Raw genomic sequence first — 6908 nt, 5'->3', positions numbered from 1 at the left:
CTGGGTGGATGGGGCCCCAGGAGGGCCACCTGGTGGAGGTGTGCGGCCAGGGCCACGGGCTCCAGGGTCGTGCGCGGCAGCTGTGGGAGCGGCTGGAGGTCCCAGTGGGGTGTCCCTGGTGGGGTGTCCGGGGAACCCCCAGCATCAGGCTGCCCTCCTGTGTGGTCCGCTTGCCCATGGCCTGTGTGGGGGTCGGTCCTGCTGGGTGCTGGGTGCCAGGGGGGGTGTGCCCGGGGCACGCGGGCTCCCACCTGCTTCCCTGCCCGCGGTGCCGGGCGGCTGGCCACCTGGGGCCATGCTGTGCCACAGAGGCACTGGGCGGGAGGGCGAGGGTGGAGCTCCTCCAGGTTCCTAGGTGGACGCCTGTGGAGAGCGGCTACAGCGTCTGGACAGGTTCAAGCCTCGGACTAATGAGAGGGCACGTGCAAGTCCCAGCACCGTTACAGCCAAAGGCTATGGTTGTGAGCTTGACCTCATGGTCCGCACCTGTGGTCCCACGTGGCTGAGTGGTGTGGGCGGCGGGAGGTGCAGCAAGGAAACAGAGCTGGACCCGGTGCCTGTGATTGAGTGGATTCGAACCCGAGAACGTTGTGACCACGCCCTTACTGTGCCTCGTGGAATCTGCTGTGAAATAAAGACTCGGCTTGCAGGCCGTGGCGCTGTCTCCATCAGAGAGGGCAGAGCCCACCTGGACCCAGCTTTCTTCTCTCACCTGTCTTTTCTAACCCTTCACCGCCCCCTCTCAGGGTCGCCCCTGGCCGTGCTGAGCGCGGCACAGACGCCCACCCCTCCCCGCAAGGCCGTCCTTGGAGATGGGAAGCCATGGGGTCCACTGAGGGTATCAGGGTGCTGGCCTCAGCCACCCACAGCGGCCCCATCAGCCCCGCCTCGGCCGAGGTCGGCTGGGTGCGTGAGTGGGACGCGGGGACGGGGAGAGGGTCCCTGCCTGCCGCGGGGCCCAGCTGCCCCCCCCCCCCATGGGCGTCCCCGTGTGGACACATCCCTGGGCCTCCGTGGCCTCCGTGGCTGGGCTGAGTGGGCCCTGCTCTTGGTCTCAGTAAAAACGCTGTTTGCAGATTAGGTCCTATTCCGGGCTCCGGGTTGGGACCTCAACAAATCCCTCTCTCCCTCCCCCCTCCCTCCTCCCTCCCTCCTTCCCCCCCCTCCCTCCCCCTTTCACAGGGAGCACATGTAACCACAGCGTCGAGGCTTCACATCTCGTTGGCACCAGCCCGTGACCTCGGCGTCCCTCCTGCCCAGCGGTTTTCCTCTCGCCTTTCACCTTTCGTTCGCTGTGCGTGCGAGCGCTCTCGGTTCGTAATGAGGCCGCCTAGCGGTTTGCCTGTTTTGTTAATTAAGAAGTTCAGGGTTTGAGTTATCAGTGAGGCCGGTTTCTGCTCGCCGCCTCCTCCCCTCCTGCGTTTGTCTCTCGAGTCCGTGTCCGGCCCGTGCGCCTGCGGCCTGGTCTGTGCTTCCCTCTCCGGCTGGGGGGGGGGGGGGGGCTGCTTCCCTTGCTCGGACGTGTGGACGGAAGCATCAGAGGGAGGGTTCTCCCTGTCACCGCCTCTACCCCAGGGCCCGATAGGCAGCGGCTTCACTGTCATTTAAAAATATATATATTTATTGATCTCAGAGAGGAAGGGAGAGGGAGAGAAACATCAGCGATGAGAGTCATGGACCGGCTGCCTCCTGCACGCCCCCCACTGGGGATGGAGCCCGCAACCAGGCCCGTGCCCTGACGGGAATCGAACCCTGACCTCCTGGTTCCTGGGCAGGTCTAGCGTCTTAATGATCGACTTGGTGGGGGTGGTGGGCGTGGGGGGCCGTGTGTCCTGCTAGTTTCGGGTCCTTTTCCCAACAGGCCCCGAGCCCCCTCACGCCTTTCGCCTTTGCTGCCTGGGTCCCGGAGGGCGGGCTGCTTCCTTCCTTTTCTGCTTTTTGCTTCTGAAGTTTTGCTTTTCGAAGGCTCCACCGTGAATGCGCGTGCTTTTGGGCCCTGTGGTTAGCGATGGCCCATCGGCTCCCGTGGGCTGTGCTCGCACTCAGGGTTGCTGTCCGGTTCCGGGACAGTTCCCTGGCTCGCCACCCTCCCTCTCCTTGCCGCCCGCCCAGTGACTCCTGGGTGCCTCCCTCCCTCTCTGTCTGTCTCTGTCCCTCTCTCTCCCCCCCCTCTAAAGAGGGTGGGGCCCCTGCTGGGATTACTGTCCACTTCCTCATCCTTTGTCAGGGCAGCTCTCTGGGGTGGGGCTCCAGTCTCCTGCTTGTGGGGTTTGATCCTTCGCTCTGCATCTCGGGCCCCGTGGTCACTCGGGCCCCGTGGTCACTGGGGCCAGTGCTGGTGCGGGCGCCCGCTCAGGCGGTTACAGTGAGAGCACCCTCCCCAAGGACAGGCCTTCACTGATCCAGAGAGAGGGGGACACCGCTGTGAGAGCGAAGCGTCGATGGGCTGCCTCCCACACAGGCCGACTGGGGCTCGAACCACCAGCTGGGGATGCGCGGGACCTGGAATCCACCCCTCGCGCACAGGACGCACTCACCAGGATGCTCACCCCCCCCCCCCCGCCCCCGGCCGCGGAGGGTGGCGTTAGTGCCCGTTTCCTTTCGGAGTGGTTGTGACCCCCTGCTCACCGTGCCAAGGCTGCACTGGATTGATTTTCCATAATCTCTCTCTTGCTCCACTGGGTTCTTCGACGTGTGGCCCTTCTGTGTTGGAGTCTTTCTGTCCGGATTGCGGCGGCCCCGCCACAGGTCCCGTCCGGGGCGGGCGGTGGGCGCTGAGTGTGCGATGGCGCTGCTGCTGCTGGACCTGGGGGGGCGGTGGTGGGTCTCTACCGCCCTGTGGGGCCGGAGGGGACCAGAGGACGGGACGCCCGTGTGGAAGGCGGGACGCAGGGGCCAGCTGTCTCCTGGGGAGCGTGGGGCAGAGGGGGGCCGAGGGGGCGGGAGGCTGAGGGGGGTGGGGGAGCTCCCGCTCCTCTCGGAGATGAAAGGAAGGAGTGACCCCTGGGAGCTGAGGGCCTCATCTGTGCAGCGCCAGGGTGGGGCCATTTGCATGAATACTGTTTGCGAAGAGCAATTAGCGGCTCATTTACATGCAGCCAAGTTGCCATTTGCACTTTCCCAGCAACGATGTCTTTGATTTCTTCGTCTGGTACACACTTCAGCTGCCCGGCCGCTGCCCTGTGCCGGCTGCCCGGACGCTGCCCTGTGCCGGCTGCCCGGACGCTGCCCTGTGCCGGCTGCCCGGCCACTAACCTGTGCCAGCTGCCCGGCCGCTGCCCTGTGCCGGCTGCCCGGCCGCTGCCCTGTGCCGGCTGCCCGGACGCTGCCCTATGCCGGCTGCCCGGCCGCTGCCCTGTGCCGGCTGCCCGGCCGCTGCCCTGTGCCGGCTGCCCGGCCGCTGCCCTGGCTCTGCTCCTCGTTTCCTGGGACAGGTTTCTCCTCATGAAGGGGAGGGGCCCGCGGGGAGGAGCTCTGCAGGCGCGTGTCCGGTGCGGCTCCCCCTGTGGCCGCTGCCCTGAGAACAGTGAGTGGGCGCCGAGGGGCCGCCCCTGGGGAGCGGGTGCAGGTAGCTAACCAGGCGAGCTCAGGGCGCAGGAGGCACAGCGGCTCAGTGCAGGGCGTGGGGGCTGCGTTCCCCCCTCTCAGCCTTACACCCCTTCCTGGGACACCTGCCCCTCTGGGTGCGGCCCCCCTCCCCCTCCCCCTCCCCAAGGCTCCCCTCCTCACCTGGACAGCTGTTCCCTTCACCTTTTAAAATATCAGTGCACAGCCCGACAGTGGCTCAGTGGATAGAGCGTCGGCCTGCAGACTGAAGGGTCCCAGGTCCGATTCTGGTCAAGGGCAGGTACCTTGGTTGCAGGCTCTTCCCCGGCCTGGGCCCTGGTCTGGGTGCACGCAGGAGGCAGCCAATCGACATGTCTCTCTCACATCGATGTTTCTCTCTGTCTCTCCACCTCCCACTCTCTCTAAAAATCAACGGAAAAATATCCTCAGTTGAGGATTTAAACAAAACACCTTAAAAAAAAATTAATGCCCACCGGTGAGTGACGCCTGCTCACTGGGCAGGGCTGGTGCTCACCCCCGCCGCCCCCCGGGGTCCGGCTGCAGGCGGAAAGGTCTGCCTACACCTGGACCAATGACACGGGACCTTTGTTCCCAGGGCAGGGCAGGTCCAGGCAGGAGCGCAGCCCGCCACCCGCACCCCAGAGCCCACCCGCACCCCAGGGCCCACCCGCACCCCAGAGCCCACCCGCACCGCAGGGCCCACCCGCAGCCCAGGGCCCACCCGCACCCCAGGGCCCACCTCCCCACGACAAAGGGAGAAGACGTGCACTAGTCCACACGGCCTTGCTGGGTTCTCTCTCTTTAATCCTCACTAAGGATATTTTCCCATTGCTTTTTAGGGAGAGTGGGAGAGAGGGAAAGACAGAGAGAAACACATCGATGTGAGAGAAACACACCAACCAGCCGACCAGGGCCCGGGGCGGGGGGTGGGGGGAGAGAGGGAGGACCCTGCTACCAAGGTACGTGCCCTTGACCGGAATCGAACCCGGTACCCTTCAGTCCGCAGGCCGACGCTCTATCCACCGAGCCACACCGGCCAGGGCTGTTTTGGTGAGGGTTAGGCATTCATGTAATGCTGACTTTTAAAAAAGGAATTTTGGAGTTTTCCATCTCTTCTCATAGACTGGAATTATTTCGAGGTCAGGGCCTTCCCTGCCGTTTGAGGGTGAAGGCGAGTCTCGGGGTGGCCTGGACGTTCACGGGTCTCCCCGCTGGGCACTTCCTTCTCAGTGGTCGAGGCGTCTCTTTGTGTCGGCCAAACCCTCAGGTAACGCCCTCAAAATGCTCAGACCCGCCAACCTCTGCGTGATGGACGGACAGACGTCCAGTCCTGCCCGAGGTGGGTCCCCGTCTCCCAGGTGGGTCCCCGTCTCCCAGGTGGGTCCCCTTTGGTCGGGTGGGGCACCCAGCAGTGGTGTCCGCGTGTTTTCCCAAGCGCGGGGCTGCGTCCGTGTCCTCTCTGAAGTGACCGCAGACAGACTGTGCCGTCCACGGGGACGAGCATCAGAGGGGACACGCGGCGCCACGAGGCGGGAAACCCACGTGTACACACCGAGGGGAACTTTGCTCCGCGTGCGATGATAGACTTTTAAAGCCGCTGAGAGTCTCCGTTTTGCAGTGAAGCTGTTACGGCCAAAGGTGATCCTGGGGGCGGGGGGGGGGGGGGTGAAAGGATTGAGAAAAGACAGACAAGAGAATGGAAGCTGGGTCTCGGTGGGACGCTGCTCCCTGATGAGGCGCCGGCGTCCACAGCCGTGTCTTTATTTTATGGCAGATGCCACGAGGCAAAGCAGGGGCGTGATCACGTTGTTCACAGCATTCTCGTGAGTTCCAACCTCACTCAACGACATGCACCCGAACTCTAGCACAAGGCACGTGGGGCCGCGTGTTCGGACCACAGGTTCAAGCTCACAACCACAGCTGTTGGCTATGATGGTGCTGGGAGGGCCCTGCCCTCCAGCTGGGACTTGCACGTGGCCACGAGAGGACCCTGTCCTCTCATTAGTCTGAGGCTTGAACCCGGCCAAAACACTGCAGCCGCGCCCCATATGAAGCTAAACTGGTACAACATCTTTATTTCTTCTTCTTTAAAAAAATATATTTTTATTGATCTCAGAGAGCAAGGGAGAGGGAGAGAGAGATAGAAGCATCAATGATAAGAGAGAATCATGGATCGGCTGCCTCCTGCACCCCCCCCACTGGGGATGGAGCCCACAAGCTGGGCCTGTGCCCTGACTGGGGATTGAGCCGTGGCCTCCTGGTTCGTAGGTCCATGCTCCACCACGGAGCCACGCTGCCCGCTGGGCTTGCACATCTTTGGATACCAGCTGGGCGGCTGCTTCTCTGTTAACCTTCAATGGTGCTACCCCGGGACCCAGCGATTCTCTTCTAAGAAACACCGGCCCCAGTGCCCGAGCGCAGCTGTCGGGAGGTTCACACCGGAGCATCGGGCATAGCAAACGCCGAGACCCCGGGCACCCACTCGGGGAGGACCAGGGAGGCCGACGGGGAGTCACTGCCGTTGGGTGCGCCAGGCAGTCACTAAGGACAACAACCTCGAGTTGGGTGCAGGCAGGGATGACCAGGTCCGCGATGTGCTGTGGATGAAAGGCCCCACCTGTGCGGCGGGAAGCATGCGTGTAAGTGGTGGGTGTGCACGTGTGGCTGGAGAGGTCGATGCCAGGCTGTTCAAAGTGGCCCCCGGGGAGGGGCGGGTGTGGGACGAGGAAGACTTTGCTTGTGATCCCACACATCTGCGTGTGGCTCCATTTAAAAAAGGAGCACGCGTTGCCGGGCAGTAACGCGGAAACCTGGCTCCGCCGCTTGCCGCAGGAACGCTGAGCGTTCAAACCACTCGGCCGTGTCTCTTAGACGGAGCCACGCCGCGGCCTCCTCGCCCTGGGGTTGGGCTCAGTGTGCCTTCGCCTTCAAGGGAATTAGGAAAGGCACCAATCCCATTAACGAATGCGCCAGCAGGCCCGCCGCAAGGCTGTGTGATGGGGTGCGGGCAGCCACTGTTTATCTTACAGATGCCAGCTCCGGCCGGGCGGGTGTCGGCGGTGGAACAGATGTCCCTGCCGAGGGCTCGTGCTGCAGAAGCACAAAGAGCTCGGACCCGCTCCCCCTCCTCCCCTGTGCTCGCCCAGGCCTCCCCGCCCGGCCTCCCCGCGGACGGCCTCTGAGCCATTCCCCCAGTCCCAGCTCCCCTGCTGTTCTCCCTGCTCCATCCTCCCTCTCTCTCTTGTGAATCCTCACCCGAGGGTATTTTTCCACTGATTTTTAAGAGAGAGGGAAAGACAGAGAGAAACATTGATGTGAGAGAAACACATCAATTGGTTGCC

This window comes from Myotis myotis, unplaced genomic scaffold (assembly GCF_014108235.1).
Source record: "Myotis myotis isolate mMyoMyo1 unplaced genomic scaffold, mMyoMyo1.p scaffold_m19_p_41, whole genome shotgun sequence".
NCBI lineage: Eukaryota > Metazoa > Chordata > Mammalia > Chiroptera > Vespertilionidae > Myotis > Myotis myotis.
This window is presented reverse-complemented; position numbering follows the sequence as displayed.